This window comes from Pholcus phalangioides, unplaced genomic scaffold (genome assembly GCF_987345545.1).
Source record: "Pholcus phalangioides strain wild (caught in Gottingen) unplaced genomic scaffold, Ppha-v1.0 ptg000017l_1, whole genome shotgun sequence".
In the NCBI taxonomy this organism is placed as follows: Eukaryota; Metazoa; Arthropoda; class Arachnida; order Araneae; family Pholcidae; genus Pholcus; species Pholcus phalangioides.
Genome location: NW_028301610.1, coordinates 44,407,517 through 44,429,834, shown reverse-complemented (window position 1 = coordinate 44,429,834; position 22,318 = coordinate 44,407,517). Strand labels below are relative to the sequence as shown.

At 31.7% G+C, this 22,318-nt stretch overlaps 1 long non-coding RNA gene across 3 annotated transcripts in view; it reads right to left on the bottom strand.

Moving 5' to 3' along the window:
* LOC149073499 (uncharacterized) overlaps nt 1-21,973 on the bottom strand; it is a 92,936-nt gene extending 70,963 nt beyond the window's left edge. For all 3 annotated transcript variants that reach the window (XR_016194358.1, XR_016194357.1, XR_016194356.1), the window contains exon 1: nt 21,812-21,973. This is a non-coding gene — a long non-coding RNA (uncharacterized LOC149073499). The remainder of the gene's footprint in view (nt 1-21,811) is intronic.
* Between the last annotated feature and the right edge of the window lie 345 nt (nt 21,974-22,318).

The window sequence follows — 22,318 nt, the reverse complement described above, 5'->3', positions numbered from 1 at the left end:
ATGATTGAATGGTTCTGAAATCACAATTGAATTTTGTTTCAATTTTTACTAATTATTTATCGTATTATAATGTAGTTTTTGCTGATCATTTCTCGTATTTTAATTTAATTTTTGTTCATCATTTCTCGTATTTTAATTTAATTTTTGTTCATCATTTTTCGTATTTTCGGGGCCGTTCAAGTATTACGTCAGCAAATTTTTAGCCATTTTTGACCCTCCCTTGTCAGCAAAACTCTGACCCCCCCCCCTTTCAGCAAAATTTCGTCAGCACTGCCCCCTACCTCCTAACCCATATTGGTGGGACGTACGCGGGAGGTGGGCATAGGGGTCTCGTGCGCCCCCCCCCAGACGAAAATTTATTTTTTTAATGTAAAAATATTTTTTAAAAAAATTAAAATTTCAAAAGAAAATACCTTTATATGTAATATAATCATAATCGTATAACCAATTTCTGTTAATTTCAATGGAGTCCCGGATACCTGCCCAGAGAACTTGAGGAATACACCAAACGTTTAGAGATCACTAAAGTGGATCTGTAGGGGACGTATTATTAGGGCGCCCACAAACTAGCGAAAGGTTTTTCTCGTTTTTGGCGCACCGAGTAAGATGCTATTAAGAATATTTCATATTTTTATGAAGGTTGGTTGATGACGTAAGCATCATCTAACCCCCTCTCCCCCGCCATCGAAGCTGACGTAAAATTTGAATGACCCCCCTTAATATAATTTATATATATATTGATCATTTTTCGTGTTTTAATTTACTTTTTTCCTGATAATTTTTCGTACTTTTAATTCAGTTTTGGAATTAACTGTAAAATTGATTGAGGACACTCATCACAAGAAATACGGTCCTGTACAATGACATTGTACAGAATTCATTGAAATCACAAAAATTGAAAAGTTACTCAAAGAAATTGAAGTCAACTAAGAAATTAATTGAATTAAAAAAAGAAATAGGAATACACGCGCGTACATTAATTGATAGTAATGAAGTCTCTCTCAAAAGAATAGAAACGATGTCTGTTTTTTCTTTAACCAGTTACAAGCGAATGCGATGTTCAAGTACAGCGTAATTTTTTTTTCTTCTTCTATTTTCTTCGTTGAAATAGCGAAAAATATGAATAGAAAAAGCAAAGTAAGGCAGAAAAAAAAATATATATATATTGGAAAATAAAATAAAAGATAAAAGCAAACATCGGCAAAAGAAGACAAGCACAAAGAGCAAAAGAATTGCACAGAAAACTGGAAAAAGATGAGAGCATCAAACAAGCAAAAGCAAACACGGCTATTCAGAGGGGAGAGAGAGGATGTAGAAATGAAAAAAGGGAAAAGAGAAAAAATAGCTGGAAAAGAGCAAAGTTTTTCTGTTTTTTTTTTCCTTCTGCTCCTGAAAAATACATCCGCACAAGAATAGCGGAAAGATGTCTAGTTAAAGATGCATTTGAGACGGTCTTTTTTCTTGGTATTGCTTCTCTAAAGATTGATGTTTCTTCCGTGCTGGATGGGGAGAATCGGGTATATGGGTGTATGTATTTTACTAGAGCGAGGGGGCAAAACGGGCAATTTCATACATCAAAGTTTCTTCAGGAATCTCGAACTTTTTCTGTTCTTTTAGCGCCACGAAAGTTTGTTTTTTTTTCTTCTTCTGTTCTCTACTGTTTTTATATATCTCCTCCCTTGAGCATAAAGTTTGTTTTCCGGAAGAAATGTGCAGTTAAACAGCGAACGTTTTGGTTTGACAACTTTATATGGTGCCTGATATTGTCTTATCTGATACAGATTATCTTCCCATCTTTGAAGATGTACTTACTTCATGCCAGAGTAGCTTTTTGTTGAATTTACTCTGTGTTGAGTTTTGTCATATTGCAAGTTTGAAAGAGGCTGAAAGTCTTAATGCAGTTGTTTTTGTTTCTGAAACTGATTTTCCACATTGATGACTTGTTGTTTTTTTTTATTTATCGACTTTTCATGAGTATATATATCATAAAAAGTACCAATAACTCTATCGATGTTTAAAGCATAATATCTGTGAGCTAAACTAATTAAATATCTACCCGCTAACACAGGGGTGAAAAACCTGCGGCCCACCAAGAAAGTGTTCCGGCAAAAATGTTCCAATACGCACGACACGATAAACACCTAGGCGGACCGTATTTACTTCATAAATATACGGAAAATTGGGATCGATAATGGGTATCACCAATTATCACAAATAATTGTCGAATGTCAGTAAAGTTACCAATTTAAACCAAAAAATTCGTCAGAGGCAAGTTACGTTGCCAAAAAACTATCAAAAGTATGTAAAATCGCCAATTACAGCTAAAACATTCTTGAAGGCATTATAAGTCATGAAAATAATGTTGTTTTCAAAAATTCAAGTAAGCGTCGTGGAAAATAAAGTAAGAAACAGGAAGTTTTTTGAAATAATTGGGGTGACGAAAATTACTGGAATGTCCGTAAAATTACAAGTCATATATCGTCACCTCATAAATTTCTGACCACGAAAATTTGTTTTTCTTTTGTTCTACTGCTTTTTATCTCCTCCCTTGATCACAAAGCTTGCTTTCCGGAAGAAATGTGCAGTTTAACCAGGCCTGTCATTTGAAAATACACTAAAAATGGTATTTATATATTTATATACATATATATATATATATATATATATAATCATAAATACATTGAGTACATGTTCTTTGCTCCCCCCCCCCCGGAAAAAGTTGAAATGACAGCCCTGAGTTTAAAAACTATATAGTGAACAATATTATCTTATCTGATACCAGTTATCTTCCCATCTTCGAAGATGTTCTAACTTCATACTAGAGTAATTTTTCGTTGAATTTACTGTACTTTTAATTGCAGTATTTTGATACTGAGCTGAATTAAGCCTAAAACGAAATAAAAAAAACTGCTTTGGGGCTATTTAATACGTCTTTTGGGGGAGATGTAAAGTAGCCCCAGTTTTGCGCCAGAAATTACCATCAAAATACTATTGAACATAAAATAATAAATAATGAGTGAATTATAACTTTTTATAGGTATGATCTAAAAGACAATTAGTTTCTGCATATGAATAAACAGCATTTACTTCCAAATTAAGTGGTTTTTTGACAGCAAAATGCAACTTTTCCTCGACGAAAGTTCCAGGTGTAATCAACTAACACAGATTTGTTCAACAAACAATATCCAAAATAGCGGATGCATCATTAACTCAAATACACGAATTGACCGATAATGTCTCCTGTCGGGCAAAATGAAAACCATGTGTAAATTTTAATTGGAATAGCCGCTAGGCAACAATGAACCTTTTTTCAGGATTGGGGCAAAGTTAGATCTCTAGGTTCAAAGGCGGTATCTATTTTCCATGGATAATATGTCATAAAATTTATCAGTAACTACCATCTTCGAATATGTCCTTACTAGATGTGAGAGCTGTTTTTTGTTGAATTTACTTTGCGTTGAGTTTTTCCAAATCACTGAAAGTTTGAAAGAGTCTGAAAGTATTAATGCAGTTGGTTTCTCTCTAAAACTGAGTTTCTACATTGATGCATTATCAGTTGTATATTTATCTATTTTCCATGAATATATGCCATAAAAAAATTATCAATAACTACCGATGTTTAATGCAAAACATCTGTGAGCTGAAGTAATTAAATATCTACACGCTAATATGATCGCGATACGACAAAATTGATTATAAGAGCGTAAGCGTAGGCTAATAACAGAAGTTTCTTCCCTACTCTGTGATTAATTAATGTGAGAAGGTCTTCTACTATAGATATTTACTCCACAGCCATCAAACCTTTTTCATTCTTTCAGACATAATAATGATCATATTTCCAGACGCAGTCTAGACCGTGTGCAAATATACTGAATAAAAAGGATTTTTTTAGTATACGCGGGCGTTAGAACCGTAATGTAGCCTATAGTATAGTCACGTTATTTTGCCTTTTTTTTGGCTGGTCTTTCAACCTTGTATGAGAATATTTATGATATTTTAAATAAAATTTGAGATGTATATCGTTTTATAGCCATTAAATCTATTTTTAAATTCTTAACGATAAACAAACCAAGCTGTATACCATATTCCAAGCTGTATTTTCCATTCATGACACGAAAAGTTTTAGAACTTATTTTTTTTCTTATTAGTAGTGCATGTACAATTAGTTTTATACTGCTAAAATTATTTCGATTTTTTTGAAAAACACATTCTCAGTTTTTTCTCTTGATTGTTTCTCACAAATTTAAGGGGTCTCGTATACATTTATCATTCACCAGAAAGCTTAAAAAATCATGTTTTAGTAGAAATATTATACCTAAATATTGATTTATCTCTCAAATATTTTACACATATTTTCGATTGTATACTCTGTGCTGTGCCGATACAGTGTTTTACATACATCTTCAAAATTTATTTTTTTTTCAAATTTTCAGACATTAAGGAAAAAGTATCATTAATTAACACCTTTAGCACATGATAAAGTAATACATCATCAATATAATTGATTAAAAGATATTTATCAAATTTTTATAGTGTAATTCTGGCCTTCAAGACATGTGAAATATTATATTTGACACACGATACATTGAATCAATGGTTAGATAATATTTTTAATGATACTTTTTTTCAGCCAAATCGTGAGGCATTTTGCCTGTTGTGGCCTTTGTTTTTGTATTTTGTATACAAGTTTTTGAGGGTTTTTGACTATAAAAGGTATGGAACTCATTAAACCTTTGTTCACTCTAAATAACATACAGACGCTTATTTATCATAAAAAGAACTGGTTTAAAAATAATCCTCAAATTATTTCGATATCATCTCACACATATAATAGTTTTCTTGCACCTCTAAATAACATAGAAATATCTCTGACTCTGAAACCAGTTCGCATGGTTCTTCAAACGTATGCAATCATTTTTTCTTTTATTGAGTATTACAGCTGAAATGTTCTACCAAAGTTCAATGACTCGATATTTAGGTTGGAAACAGCAGTCGTGTAAAATGGATAAGAATAAATAAATAAATAAATCCCATATACTCTCAGTTATAAAATCATGGCACCTTGGTAAAAGATTCCCAATAAAGTCACTTGCTTCCCTCGCCACGGATGAACGTGACATTCAGAACGTGATCATCATTCCTCTGGGTTCAGAATCCACACACACACAGCTGCGAAAAACTCTTGGACAGTGATGCATCCTGACATTTGCAATGTTGTCCACATCTATATTTCATATATGAGGGGGCACGCGCTCTCTCTCTCTCTCTCATATATATCTCCTTTCTTCTTCCCTTCTAAAATATTCCTATACTTTTTTTCCCACTTGCTCCTCACATTCTATATGCTATACTTTCAAAGAAGCGTGGAACAAGAATAAGGGAAACAAAATAACAAAATAAAACCTACGGTAAATATTGCGAGGGAAAAAAAACAGTTTGTAAATGCGTTGTGTATAAAGCAAGACATTCTGACATTGAAAAATCATGCACGTGAAGCGGAATTTGATTTGTGCGTATGTGTACAGTATTTCTAGGGAAAGATATTATGCATACATGTGCAGAGGCATTACATATTTAAAGTGGTATTTCCATATAAAACCTTACCGGTTTTATTTCAGCCACATATGGTATTAATGTTATGCATTGATATAAATAGCATATAAGCTTGGAGAATCTATGAATCCAAACTCGTCTTAGACAGCAATTGTGAAGTTTTCTGAAATTTCCCAACCACGGTTGGAAACTGTTGAGATGGTTTTCCTTTAGTCTATGTGTTTTTTTTAGTTCAGTTCATAGTTTCATTATCTATAATAAATATTAGTAGTCTAACCCGATCTCTTTGACACACTGAAAACGAATACCTACAGCTAACTATATTTCATTGAGACGAAAAAAGACCATCTAACCCAGGGGCCTTCAACGCATGGCCTGCGGGTCACACCCCCCCCCAAGCCGAGATTGTAGTGTTATTTTACAGGAAAAAACGTAAACTCCCCCCCCCCTTGAGAGGGAAAAAAAATTGAAAACCCTCCTTGAGAAAATTCTGCGTACGCCTATGAATACCACAGTATGAGTTGGTGTCTCGCGGGCTTTGAGAGGAATTTTAATTTGGCTCCGGTGACTGAAAGGTTGAAGAACCCTGATCTTACCGATCGTCACTAATTGGTATCCAGATAGGTTGAATTACATGCTACACACGAAAATCAAAACGAAATCGCACTAAGGAAGAGGTCTCTGATTCAAGAAATAACCAACATCTTTGCCTCTTCCTTGTTTTGCATTATGCCAGTCTACAGCAGGGATCCTTAACCTACGGGTTGCGTCCCCAAGCATGGGTCACAGGTGCTACTGAGATGGGTCGTTCGAATCCCCCTTTCACTCCGGCTACAAATTCATTTGTTGCACTACTGGTTTCAGGGGTATCTTAACAATCGGCGTCCTCTGGGCTGGGTCCCGGACATTTTTGAAGCCTTTCTATGAGCTATAATTTTATACATTGTACTGCATCTTGCAGGAGAAATCGGCATCTTATATATGACATGATATTATTGAAAATTATCTATTGTATTATCTATTAAAAATATGAGGATATTAAACATTAATGTAAATTTCAAACATGAAATTCAAACACGAAAACACAATTCCATAATTAATAGAAAGCGATTCAAAAATTGATAAAATATAATTGAAAATAAATAATAATGTATAATATAATTGAAAATGAAATAATAATATATAATATAATTGAAAATGAAATAATAATATATAATATAATTGAAATGAAAGAAATAATTATTATATTTCAATTAATGAAAACTCGGAATTTATGAAAGAAATAATTTCAAATAGTGAAATTTTAATAGTGGTGGGAGGAGGGGGCGTTCTGTTTGATTCGAGGCTCAATCCAAGTTGGCTCAGCTATTAAGACGCCAAGGACTGGTTTCCCTAATTTCGAAACCCAACCTTTTGATTATCAGAAAATTTTAATAAGAATTTTTCAATTGAAAATTGACTGATAGTTTGCAAAGTTGGTCGTTGATTTTGGGTAGCAGCTGAAATATCAAGAATATAATTTTGATTGCAACTTAAATTTTCCTCTCAACCTTTTAAGATGCATCGACGAGATATCTCGCCTCCTTAAAAGCCTAGTATTTTAGCATTTACAATCTCAAATATTTTGTAAAATTTTTCCTCACAATGGAACACCTCATTTCTTCCACTGAAAATTGGAAGAAAGCCTACTCCATTAAAAAAAAAAGATTTGACACATTTTATGAAGCTTTTAATGATTTCTGCTATGTGCCACGCAGAACGATTAATTTGAAATTTTGATTGATGGTTTATTAGTTCTAAAAAAATCCGTTCTAAAAGCCGACACTAGAACAGGGCCTGTTCCCTTCAAGTTCGGGGCCCTGGGCAAACACGACTTTTTTGGGGTCCCTAATATATTGCATTTTTAAGGCAGAGGCGTACGCCGGGGCAAATCACCATGGGGGGTCCTATCCCCTCTCAAGACGGTCAGAAATGAAAAATATTCGTAATTTTTGTAAAAAAATTAAAATATCGAAAGAAGATGTAATTGTGGCATTTGAATGAGCCTCGAAAATTTGTAGACCATGGGCATGTGCCCCATTTGCCCCCCACGAGAAACAGACCCTGCAGAGAAAGAACCTTGAAAACACCGATTTTCCATGCTAATAAACCCGGACGTCAATAGTAAATAACTCTACAGTTAAAATTTTGTACTAATTCAAAAAGTCCTATATGGTCTTAATATACCTTGACCACACCGTCACTAAACAAACACTGACGGTATTACATCGAAAAATAGACAGACGGTACCATAATCATAGCATGAGTAATACTTCCTCTCACCATGAAGAACAATGGAAGCATGAAACTGGAATGAATACAAGCACAAAACCGATTTTTTTTACTCCCTAGCCCGATTTTCCTATCCGAATTTTTTTTTTGTTTGTTCTTTCTGGTTGCCTTAACCGGGAGAGTCCGGCTGGATATTCACAAATCCCTTTCCTCTCTTCAGTGTTTACGCTGTGCCCAGGGCCAGAATCGGAAGCCTGAGTCGCTGTCAAGGAAATGGGTTTACTGGAGGGGACACCCTGAGATGAATAGCAAGTTGAAATTGGCAGAAAATGTGATTGCATCACGTATTGCTGCAGATGGTGGGGGAAAAACACATAGAAGGAGAGTTGCTGATCCTCCTTCTCTTTTTCCTTCTTAATATCTTGTATTAAGCTTCACACCCCCCCCCCCATCTTGTATTTTCCTGTGTATATCCACTCTTATCTAATAGTAACATTTCGTTTCTATTCCTGACTCTTCTATGTGCGGAACCTGGAACACAGCTGTTGAACACTCGAGGACACGTGTGTATATGAAACCATCTTCATATGTAGCGAAGTACAGGAAAATGCACATACAAAGCAAAAAGAAATGAATTTTATACATAAAGGAAAACCAAATCATAAGTGAAATAGTAATTAAATACCTTCGTAAAAAGGGTATTGTCAAAAACTCAAGGCATATAAAATAGCTAAACACTGTCCTCCTGCACTGGACATGCATAAATAATCAAATTGTAGCTTTATATCCTACCATACACTACAGAATATTGCTATTTTTCACGCGCACGCACGTGCGCACATACAGAAATATAAACCGAATTCCGATGGGTGAAAAAAAATGTAATTTGTGTGATATGGACCAGTGTTCATTAACCGCCGGGCCGCGGCCCACAACCGGGCCCTGCTATCCGTCAAACCGGGTCGTGAGGGATTCACTGTTTCATTTTTCGCCATTTATTTTCCTTTAGTCGAGTGTATAACCGGGTCTTCCACAAACAAAAGGAAATCAACTGGCCGCGGGTTTCTAAAGGTTGAAAACCACTTATATAGACCCTTTTGCTGATGAAGATAATAAATTACTTATACCAGGGGTCTTCAACGCGAGGCCCGTGGGCTGAATTTCGCCCTCGGAGCTTTTTGTCGTGGCCCGCCGGTCAATTTTTGAAAAAAGGGGTTGAAAACATTGAAAAACGATCAAGAATAAATGATAAATGAAACGATCTAGAATAAATGAAAGAAATAATTCCAGCATGCTTTGATGGGAAAATAATTCCAGAATTTGATGAAAAATAAATAATTCCAGAATTTGATGAAAAATAAATAATTCCAGAATTTGATGAAAAATAAATAATTCCAGAATTTGATGAAAAATAAATAATTCCAGAATTTGATGAAAAATAAATAATTCCAGGATTGATGAAAATTCAGAATCACCAAAAAGAATAATTCTAGATTTTTTTGAAATCGCATACCTCAAAATACCTTATGCCAAAATTTCATTCAGTTTCTGTGAATGGTATGATAGTTAGGGGCCCATATGTCGGGATAGTTTTTTTATAATCACCCCGTATATACAAATGAGAGAAATAATTTCGCAATTTTTGATAGAGATTATTTCACAATCAATATGAAAGTAATTGCGTGATTATTGAAAGAAATTATTTTTCGAGATATATTGGGAAAGAAAATATTTTTTCAGAATTACCGACATAAATAATTACAGAATCATTTAAAGTGATTTCACGTTAAAATTGATATCAGAATTAATTAATTTAATCAGTAATTAATCGAAATCGTTTCCATAATTAGTGAAAAAATATTGCACAACTAATCAAAATTGATAATTAAGAAAAGAAATAATTTCAGAATAAATAAAAGTCTTCAATTATTTTTGACCCTGTTCAACTCGGGGGCCCCATTGGCAACCTCTATTATGTCACTGAATTACAATAGATTGTTATCCGTGGGTTTCGAGGGAAGTTTCAATTTGGCCCGCCGTGTCTGAATGGTTGAAGACCCCTGGCTTATACAGTTTTACTCGGTTATAAGGACATCGAAGATATCTCGAAATTTTGTCGTTATAACCGAGGTGTCGCTACTATTGGAAATGGCATTTTCCAAGCAATTTTAAATATGAAAAATATACTCAGATGCAATGAAATACGAAAATGAAGTGATTTCACTATGATTATGGGTGACCATATTTTTATCCAGAAAAATACGCAAAACTGGTATCATAAATATGTGACATCGCCAATTTTAGTCTAAAATGTTGCCAATTTTCGATGAAATCGCTAATTATTGCTACAAATAACTTTTGACTGGCAATAAAGTGTTACAGCATGTCTGCAAGGAAATCAAAATTATTTTACGGCAAAAAAACGTACTACATGACAAATATGCGAGAATTTTTGTATTTATAATCATATTCTTATGATATAATGCATGAATTACGCGAATGATCTTCATCCCTGATTTTAATATTTGAATCAGCTTCGTCGAAAAACGGGGCATTTGTTTTGGGAATTTTCTAGAAATTTCTTAGAAAATGGAATCAAAGTGACGAAAAACATGTCATTATATTCGAGGTCGTTACGTTTTTATCGACGTTATAAGAGCAAGGTTCATCAACATTATTCTTCAAAGGGATGAGCCAGTTCTGCCGAATATTGACGTTATACCCGAGGTGTCGTTGCAACCGAGTTTGAATGTACCTCTTTCGTTGATAGACAAATCTTGAAAATTAAATTCGACTATTCAATTTCAAGAATTATGGCCAAATATACTATTTAATGTAATTTATAATCAACATGCCAGAAACAGAATGATTTTAATTTCCCTTTGGAATCATAATACAGTAAAACCTCTCTTTTGCGGACACCGACGGGACAAAAAATTTCGTCAGTAAAAGAGAGGTGACCGTTAATCGGGGGTTTGAAATGCATACTTTTATTACACAACGGGAAATCATTATTTGGCCGTAAAAGAGGAGTGACCGCATCTGAGGGAATGTCCGTTAAGAGGGGTTTTACTGTGCATTTCGGCTTCTTTGTATCGAGTTGTATACCAAAAACGAAGAAAATCAAACACTAAAAATCTATCTTAACATTTAATAAAAATTATCTATCATAAAAATTGATCTAAAAATTATCCGCCTCTATTGTCACTTTTTCGAAGTAGCTACAGAATCCTCTTACAACGGAATGTAAAAGCCTATTTTTTATTTAAAAAAAATTCTGTTTTAAGTAAAAAAATAAAATATTTGTTCAAGTAGCCTATACAGTACATACATATACAGTTCATATTTCGAGCCACATATTCTTCGTTTTGGCCCGCAGAATAGATGATCGTGGATTAAGGAAGATAAATAGGCAAGTCAGACCCCCTGAGCGTGAAAATTCGAAAAATATGGAAATTTTAAAGACTACAGTCCATGAAGAGAAATCTAAAAAAAAATTTCCACCACCTTTTTTTATTTCATTTTTATCCTATAAATTTTATGGCCATATTTGACATTCAGATAAAAAAAAAAGTATGTCTACTGAAAAGAGATTATTTCCATAAGTTATGTTGAAATAATATTTTTCTATTTGGATATTGACATATTTGTTTCATGACTGGAATTTCGAGGAAATTATAGTGGGTGATATGGGAATGATTGGATTAAGGATTAAGCAGTAAAATCTCGTATTTGGTGATTTGGACCGTGTTAGATACGAATACGTAATTGTAATTATTATGGGTATTTAAAAAAATAGTTTTCAATTTCATTTTAATTACAAAACGGAAATTTATTTCATTTTATTGTATTTTTATTATATAATTAGTCTTTAATTTCTATTAAATATTTTATCAAGAATTTCACCCATTTTTTACCGCTCATACAATTTGTGATAATTTGTGCAAATTTTTTTTATATAAATGATGACTTAAATAACAGTCTATGTATACGAAGTTTCACAAAATTGGACATCAACTTAGATATTTTTCTCTGTAATTAACGTTAATTTTCAAATAATTAACTTTTTAATTAGTAAATATTGATAAATTTAATTATAACAATTAATGATTATGATTTTGGGAAACCTCATGTGCCATGTGGCGAAGAAAAATTGGATAAAAATTTCCTTTTTTTATTTTTAAATAGTTTATTTCTGTTCATGGAAATGAAAAAAATTCTAGATCGAAAATCGGGATGAAATTACTGAAAATTTCATTTTTGAATACTCATAAAAAAATCGAATTCCGCTTATCAGGATCTTTTACTTCCCAAAAAATATTCTTTTCAGACAAAAGTTTGTTGTTTGTATGCAACGTATTGGAAAAAAAAAATTTTAACGCGAAAACACACACAACTTCAGTTACCTATATTTGACTGACGTTGAATTTGCGCAATGCTTTGTTTAAAAAAAAATTTCAACTAAATTTCATACAAATTTGTGCATGAAACGAATGTTTTGGGGAATTAAAAAGTTTAGTTGAGTGTGTAAAAGCATTTTTTAAATTTGTTTAAAACGAAGTTTTTTTAAATGTTTTATAACTTTTGAAAAATGAAATTTTCAGAAATTTTTTCCTCATTTCCAATCTGAATTTTTTCATGATCATATGCAGAAATGAAATCGTTGAAAAAAGAAAAAAATTCCAAATTTTTTTTTGTCACAAGGCACATAATATTTCCCAAAAAATCGTAATTACTAATTATTTTTATTAAATTAAGTTATTTTATTAAATTAAGTTATTTTATTAAATTAAGCTATTTTATATTGCTTTTGAAAAGTTAATTAATCAGAAAGAGTTAATTCCATCAATTGCAAAGAAAACATGCTGAATTAATGCAAATTTTTTTGAAACTTCTCAAGTATTTAAGTAACCAGTCATCATATAAGTTATACAGATTATATATATAAAATACATCTTAATACCTAATATACCTTAATACCTTTACATAAATAATCTTATATAAAAATTGTGCAATTTGGTCGAGAATTTAAAGAGTGGTCAAAAGTGGGTAGTTATAGAAACTGAATTTAAATCTGTTCTCAAACACTAAAAATATTTAAAAGTAAGGACATTTATACATTTGTATTTGTTTGAAAAAATTTCGTTTTTATCTCAGTCCCCCAATACACCTTCATATTTTACTTTTATCTCAAAGTAAGTAAGGCACACGAATCCATATTTTTCTTTCTTCTACTGTTGTAATGTGCAAGGTGAACAAAATCTCTTTTCAATGTTATGGTCAGTGAATGTGTCCGTCCGTCTACCTAAAGATTATTGGCAGGCAGACATTTTATGCCGTAGGGACTAAGGGAATAGGGATTGCCTTTTCCAAGTTGCCAAAGAGAAGGAAACGAACTGCGTCGTGTATGGCAAAAAAAAAAAGAAGAGATAAGTTATGACAGAGGGCTGTATTTTGGTGATTTATGAGTGAGACTTAACTGAAAAGGAGAGGAAATGTATGATGTCGGGAAAAAAATGAATGTTACCGAGTTAGGAGAAGCATGTATTGCTCAGTAACATGAAATCATCATTAGGTGTTTGTTTGTGGTGATATTGATGTCTCCATCCGTAGCTTTTTCTGAGCTCTATCAAGCCTATGAAATATCTGGAGACATATTTTCGAAATGACGTAGAATAAATTTTTGTTTATGAAATCATTTTAAGGTCGTTACTTGAAATTATTTATGTTCTCATAATCTATACAAATAACTCAAAATCATAATTTGTTATTAAATAAACATAAATCTGTATAATTTTATACGATTGGTTGAATTATTTTCAATGGAAAATAATCATTTTGACTGTTAATTAAAATAGAATAGGATAAAGAAAATTAAAAAAATTGTAATTGTATTTGATATTGAGACACGTATAGCTCAGCAGCATGAAATCATTATTATGTGTTTGTGATGATATCTCCATCCATAGCCTTTTCTGCATGGCCCCAACAAGGGCGGGGCTGACACGGTTCTAGCCCTGAGGCCCGGGATAATTCTCATCATTTTTTGCTTTTTTACATTATAAATTAACTACAGAAAGGGCTCGTGAAAAGTCTGGTTTGGCGCCCCTCAGAAGATCCCAACCTAGGGGCCCTGCACAAGCATGTGGGGGGGGGGGGGCATGCTTTTCTGAGCCCTATCAAGATTACGAGGTATCTAAAGAAATATTTCCGAAATGACAATAGAATCAATTTTTTTATGAAATTATTTCAAGGGCATGAACTGAAGTTATTTATTATATATATATACATTATTCTGATTAAAAAACACACGCACTCTCTTCTCTACATATTAAAAATACAAAGTTTCACAAGATTGACTGATTTATTTTGAATTGAGCGTAATCATTTTGGAACGATAATTAGAGTAAAATACAATAAAGAAAATTAAAGAAATTTCCATTGCATTGCTCAGTAACACGGAATCATTATTAAGTGTTTATTTGTGATGATGACAATCATATCTTCAATGTTGGCTTTTTTCTGAACTCTATCACTTCTAATTTTTTATGAAATTATTTTAAGGTCGTTAATTGTAATTATTTATCATCATAATCTATACACAAAAAAACTTCAAATCATCATTTCTTATGTCATCAATAAGCACGCATCGACATAATGAAAACTACAAATTTAATTTCATCGGATTGATTGCATGGGCGGATATACGGGGGGGTTGCATATATCTCCGCCTATGATTGATTGAATTATTTTGAATAGAAAATAATCATTTTTTTCATGTTAATTAGAGTAGAATGCGACAGAGAAAATTAAATTCATGTGCCACAAATTTTCAAAAATTCATATTTCTTATAATAAATACCAATTATTGTAAAGAAATCATTTACCAATTTGTTATCTTCGATTTTTATATAAATATTGAATAAATTTGCACAACTTATTTTGATTTAGAATTTTTCGTCATCTATATATTGAGCAGTAACCTATATATAACTTTTAAAAATGGGTAAGTTTTTTGTTAAAATTAAAATGTGATTTCAGAAAATATAAGTTACAGTCAAACTCGATTATAACGGCATTAAAGATTCCACGAAAATTTGCCGTTATAATCGAGGCGTCATTACAACCGAGACTGACGTTTCCAAGACCTATTAGGTATAAAAAATATAATGAGACCAATAAAAAATACTGTAGACAAATTTGTTATTTTATTATTATTAGAATGACCATATTTCAGGAAGAAAAATTCGTGAAATTGTGATTATATAAATGCAGGGTATTGCCGATATTAGCTTCAAAGAAATGTTACCGATTGTGTTGCTAGAAATTGCTAATTACTGCGTATAAATAACCCTTGGTAGGAAATAAAGTGTGGCAACAAGTATGCAGTGCCATGAAATCTATTTCACGAAAAAAGTTGAACATGAGAAATGAATACTCAAAGTCATATTATTATAATATAATTTATAAATTATACAAAATTTCTTTTCCATCTCCGATTATAGTAAAGATTGTGAATAAGTCGTCGTTTTCAATGAAGTACGTTTCATTGAAAAACGGGACATTTTTATAAAAAAAATCGAGTAAAATCGAGAAAATACAGGAATGTCCAGATACAGGTCATACCAATAAGCAAGTTAAACTGCCAAACGTATAATAAATTTTCCTTTTTTATTTATGCTAATTAACAATAAATACAAACATTCTTTCAATATGCTGAGATTTAATTTATTTGAAAAATGCTATAAAATCCAAAGCAAAAGTGTCGTTATATCGGTGGTCTTGGCATTTTATCCACGTTATAAGCAAGGCTAATTACCAGTATTCTCTATGTCAGTGTTTCTCAACCTTTCTGAAAACAAGGACCAGTAAAATGCCTGAAACAATTTGACGGACCGCTTGTGTCTCGTATTACGGGATATTCCTGCAATTTTCGTTGTTCCGATTTTTTTTGTACATTTGGCCCGTTTTTTCAATGATATTTATTTGAATTTATGATATTTACTAAAGTCGGGAATACACACTTAGTGTTTTCATAATATAAATTATATTATAATAATAAAATTTTGCAAAAATGATAAATATTCATTTTACGTATTTGTCAGGTTTAATGATTTGTCCGCAATTTTAATTACGATTGGTGATTTTTGCTTATTGCGATTCGTAGCAGCCCTTTATTTCCACACTTCAGCAATTTCATCAGTAATTAGCAAATTGCATTTAAAGCACTAAATTGCAATTTTTGGCAAAATTTAGTGATATCCCGTATTTAAGATCGCAATTTCCTGCATTCTCCTCGATGATGTATGGTTTACCTAAGTATGAAGGTATAATTTTTTTTAATCATATGGATATCACTGATATCAATTACAATGGGTGAAAAATTTTATCTATAAAATAATAAAAATAATTTTTTTTATAGTCTGCCTCTTTTGAGGTAACAGAAGTAAGTGCTTTTCATCAGTCCGGGGTTGTGAGCGATTCTATCTATCTAGTCTGCCTGCGGACCACTTATACCAGTGTTCCCAACCTTTCCGACCCTAAGGACCAGTAAAATAACTGAAACAATTCGATGGACCACCTGCGTCCCGTATTACGGGACATCCCGTTTTTTAACAATGCTTATTTGACGGTAATATTTAATAAAATCACGAATAAACAACATTTTCATGAGTTATAAATTATATTATAATAATTATGGCTACATAAATATTTATATTCATGTCACATATTTGTCACACACACAAGCTCGTTGTTATTTCCTCAATTTCAAGAACAATCGATGATTTTACCAATTCATGGTAACGTTTTAGTATTTAATATCGTAATTCCCCGTATTTTTCTCAATAAAATATGGTCTATTGACTTTTTATGTGAAATACTTTTTTGTTTACAACGATTTGTACCAGCCCTTATTTCACCCCCTTTAGCAGCTAATTGTAGCAGTCTTTTGCAAATGTGTCGTTAATTGCATTTATGTTGTCTACAATTAGTGATATCCCCCAGGATCGCAATTACCCGCATTTTCCACGATGAGATATGACGAATCCAAGTATGAAGATATTATAGTTTTTATTTGAAACCCTTATATATTATGAATATTAGAAAAATCAGTTACAACAATTCAATAATATTTCATTCAGTTACAATAAAATTACCAAGTCTGCCGGCGGACCACCTATGCCACCGTCATGGACCACCTCTGGTCCGCTGACCATAGGTGGAGATACACTGACCTATGACGTCGCGGACGTTGAGAAACGCTGCTCCATTGGAATCAGTCGGGACCAGCAATTTTTTTTATGTTATAGCCGAGGTGTCATTACAACCGAGGTCATTAATTTTTTGAAATTTTAGAATAAATATCGAGTTCTTAAATAAACCTATAAGGCCTCAGTATATTATTTCAATAGCCTGTCATTCAAATTATCCTTCCTAAAAGTAGAAAAGCGTCTTTCTCATTGTGAGGAGGGATACATAATATATGTTCGGAGAATAAATCAGGGCTGAAACCTGTTTCCTAACTGGCTGACTACTTACAACTGTTGTAATCCTTTCAAAACAACCCTATCGTTTTCTTTTGCAATCTGACATACTTACACGTGACTTAAGATTATAATTATAGCGGAAAATATGACCGTTTGTGTGAAATGACATATAAAAGATTAACTTATTGTCTTTTATAACGTTTTCACTGTTTTATGAATGGTCTTTCCTTCTACCAATCGATGTTTAGGTTATCCGCATGCGCGTGTTTTCTATAAAAACAATTCTTATTTTAACAAAAAATAATATATACGAATACACCTATTTATTTTCTTCCCATATTCTCTTTAAATTATTCATCACATGACGCGTAGGCCACATGTGGCTCTCAAAGAATTTTGAAGTGGCCCGCCAACGAAAATTTTGAATTCATAGAAATGATGAGAATAATAAGTCAATCAAAAAATGTGTTATAAGTTATTTTTGAAATTACTTTCTTTTAAATGTTTCAGGACTATAAAGAGAAATAATTTCAGAAAAGAAGAGAAGTAATTTCAGAATTAATGAAAAAAAACGGAACACATCGGAAGAAATACTTCCAGAAAATTAATAAAAATATTTAATCAATTATTGAATTAACATTTTCAGAATTCGTAAAGATTTATATTTAATGAAAAAATGATTTCAAAATTGGAGGAAATTTTTATAGTTAGTGGAAAATAATTTCAAAATTAATGGAAATTTATAATGAAAAAAAAAGATTTCAGGATTAATGGAAATTTGTAATGAAAAAAACTTACAATTTCATGATTAATGGAATTCATATTTAGTGAATAAAAATACAATTTCAGGATTAATGGAATTCATATTTAGTGAAAAAATATTTTCAGAATTATGCAAAATTCATATTTAATGAAAAAATACTTTCAGAATTTATGGAAATTTATATTTATATATAATGAAAAAGTAATCTCAGCGTAATAAAATTCCGCCCATAGGCCCACTAATGGACTCGGAGCTGTGGGTGCTATTGAGTTCACCTGCTGTGTGAATCTAAATACCGTAATATGAATTGGCCCTCGGGCTTCAAGCAAACTTTTTTCGGCCCCTCAATGCCTGATAGGTGTAAATCTCTTGCTGTTAATCAGCATAGGCCTACTCTTGTATCATATACTCTTGTACTCTCATATACTCTTGTCTTTTTTTTAGATTTTTAATATAACTTGCGAAGTAAACATTTCAGTTTTTCAATCACGAAATAAATTAAACATTGTTGAAATATGATCGTGGTATTCTTAATAACAATGTTCAGTTGATTATTTTCACCTAAATTTTTTTTCTTACATTCTAATATTATTTCTAAATTGATAACCCATCATGGAGAATTGAATGAATCAAAAATGAATTAAAAATTATCAATATCAGTGGTTTTATACCTGAGAAGATTAAACAATCTTTGTTCTGAAAATTGACGTCTAAAATATCATTATAACTCAATTCTCAAACAATAGCGAGAGAGAGATTCACACTGACATGTAATTTTGATATGTAAGTCACATTGACATGTAAATAAACATTTCTAAACACATTGCAGAAAAAAGAACTACGTATTTTTTTTTTTTAATTTGTATCGGCCTGAATATAAAATAATGTTTTCTGAATAGAATTCATTTTCAAAGTTTGCAAAAAATTGTATAATTCGTGAAACAAATATTAAGAAATGTTAATATTGCGCCAATAAACCCAAAGAAATGTTAATAACATTATCATATCCAATTTCATAATTGCTTCGATATCACATAAATAATGATAACCATACGATTATGATGATAATGATATGATAATGATGAAATTATACGATTTTCATGATAATGATAATATTCTATGAATGAAAATATCATGATATTACATTGTAAATGAATTTTGTGATATAAAATTAGGCTTCCCTTAAATCTAGGTAGGCCAACTGTTGGCAAATGTATTATTAATATAATGTATCATAGTTTCTTGCTTATTATCTGCAGATACAAATTTCACTATTTTGAGAAATAATCTCATCAAATGGTCTGCAGTGGCGTATAATCCAAATATGCAAATTCCATTCATCATTAATGAAATATTGAGGAATGGAAGAGGTTGTGTTAGTTACGTTTTTGTCGAAAAAACATCGATTTTTCATTTTCATTTACGCTTAGGTATCGTTAAAAATATTTTTTACACATTAATTTTTAAAACGTTTATTTTTATTCCACCCTCTTTAAAAGAGTCCAGTTAATATGTAGCGGTGTATAATCCTCAGTGAGAAATTTCAATGTTTTTTTAAGTGTATAATCGACGGATCATTCGCACAGAAAAATACGAAAAAATATATTAACGTTGTAGAAACATCATTTTCATTGATGAAAAATAACTACAGTATAATATCCGGTAAATAAGCCACAACCAGAAAAATTATAGAAGAATAAAGTTCCCGTAGAAACGCCGCAGCTTCGTATAGGCAGCTCGTAATTTTCATTCAGAACTAAAAAATACAAAAATTTAAGTAAGTCTCAATTTTTTATTTTTAAATTGATTGTCGTTTTCCTTGAGAATTTTATAACATTACTGATCAAGCATTAGGCCTATACATTACCATGTAATATGTTTTTAAAAATTCATCAGAATCCCTAAATTTGAATGTCAAATAAGGTTATTGGATAGGTTGTTGTATTGAACTAGTCACAAGAGCTAAACAATTGAATGTAAAAGCTATATAAGCTACGGCTTAATAAAGACACTTAATTTTTTCCCCCAAATTTAACAGAAAAATTTCAAATATTTTGGATGTCTGTTGGCTAGAAATTTTTCTGTTGGCTAGAATAGTTTCTATCATTTCAATAGTGGTTAGGAAGCTAGCCTCTCACTGTGCAGGTTTGAGTTGGGGTATGGATGCTTACTAACACTAACAAATTCCCTGGACGGATCGTGCTGATCCCTTAGGAATATATGATGATCAAAAGTTAAAAAAATAATAAAATAAAAACACGTAGTTTTTTTAGTAGAAATGGACTTTCGTGAATTTACTGGTACAATTTATCATTTCATATCTAATCAACAATGAACAAAGAAATGCCAAATCCAAGCAGTGCTGAGTCAAATGTAGATGAAATTCACGAGTCGTATATCGAGGTTAGGTATACATAAACTCACTTCCCGCCCCGCCTTCCATTCACATATAACTAAAAACTAAAAGATGGAACGAAAACAATTCTTGTTATGAGGAATAAGGTTCATAAAGTGAAAGAAAAAGTATTTTTCATGTATAATTACGGATAAATGTTAGAACCACACCCCTTAAGTCATCGTTTTTTGTATATAGAAAAAAATATTGCGGAAAGACAAGATCATTTATGTTAGTTTGGTAATTGCTGCCACAATGTTTTTACGTATTCTTCGAATAATATTTGCGTGTATTATAGGAATACTGAGTAAGTATTTAGTGAAAAAGTTTGAGGTATAACAAACTTCTTTTTTTTATATTAATATGAATTGTCCGAAACGAATATCTCAGTAATAAGTAATCGAATATAAACTTCATAAGTAATTAATAGGGCTGGTCAGAGAGATTAATTAATTAATCGTGTCGGTTAATCGATCAATGATTAAGGGCAGTTAAAAATTTTAGTTGAGTTAATCAATTGGATCAATCTGATTAAAATTCGATTGAAATTTGGGTAAAAAAATGTTAATTCAACTTGATTTGTTTGATGAAATCAATTAGATGTCCTAAATTATGTATGTATGAATAACATTTTGGATAGGTGATCATATTTAAAAACATTTCGGTCAAATTTTTTGGCATGAGAAAATAGAAGTGGATTCAACGAAAACAGTTGATTTGAAAACTAATTGCTTAACTGATTGCAGTTTTGAATTGAGTTTTATGGGAATTTTAGAAGACAAGACTTAAATTTATTGTTTCCATCATGAACTGTAGCTATTCGACTCCGTAGAAGCATCAGCTCCTATCCTCACAATTACCATTTGGAAGGAATTTCTAGGAAAAATCAAGCAACACTATGATTAAAAGTAGTTTCGAAATCAGTGAGAAACCTAAAATAACCGATTTAAAAAAAAACTCATGATCCAAATGAAGAAATTCCATTTTTTGACAAAATACAGTATTTTCAGCATATTAAGTCACTTCAAAAGCGGCGTTAATCTTAATTTCTTAATATATTCCTATATTTGTTTAAATCTGGCGAATAGGTGCTTGAAATGAATAAAATATACTCTTTTATACCATCTATCAAAATTATATACTTACGGAAAAATAGTCAACTAAAATTCGATTAATCGATTAAAAAATTTTGATTAACCATTTGAACTATTTTAATCGATTCCCCTTAGTAATTGACAAACAGTACAAAATCAATAAAAAAAGTAATTACTAGAAATATAAATAAGGGCAAAGATCATTATTGTATTATTCAAGATTAACGTTTTTGTAAAATATTCTTACTTTTCTCTTTCATATCCCAAAAACAATTTTGAATACTGGATAAAGATGTTCAGACTCCTCGATAACACTTTACTGATGAACATCTCCATTAAAGCCACAAAAGTACTGAGAAATGAGACATACTATTTGAAAAAAAAGGGCAAAAAAACCCCTTCTGTCAGAAAAAAGGCGGAGTTTCCGGGAACGAGTTCCACGGTGATATTTTTAGGTAAAATACTTTTTACGACCCGTAACCCCCAAAAGGATATCAATACCTTACTTCCCACTGGTCCTAAAGAACTAAGGGGGGCCCCTCCGGAAAATCGCCATTGTACCTTTAAAGAAAAAGCAGGTGTGTAAGTGTGTATATGCGTATATTTCTAGGTTTCCTCTTTATTTCCAAGAATAACCTTTTTTACCAATAAAAAAAGCCTTTGAAAACGTTGAAAGAGAGAAGAAAGAAACGTGACCCTATTTGCGACTCTTTTATACATTGTTTCCAATTTCTCGCGTTTCAAGGGGTCTCAT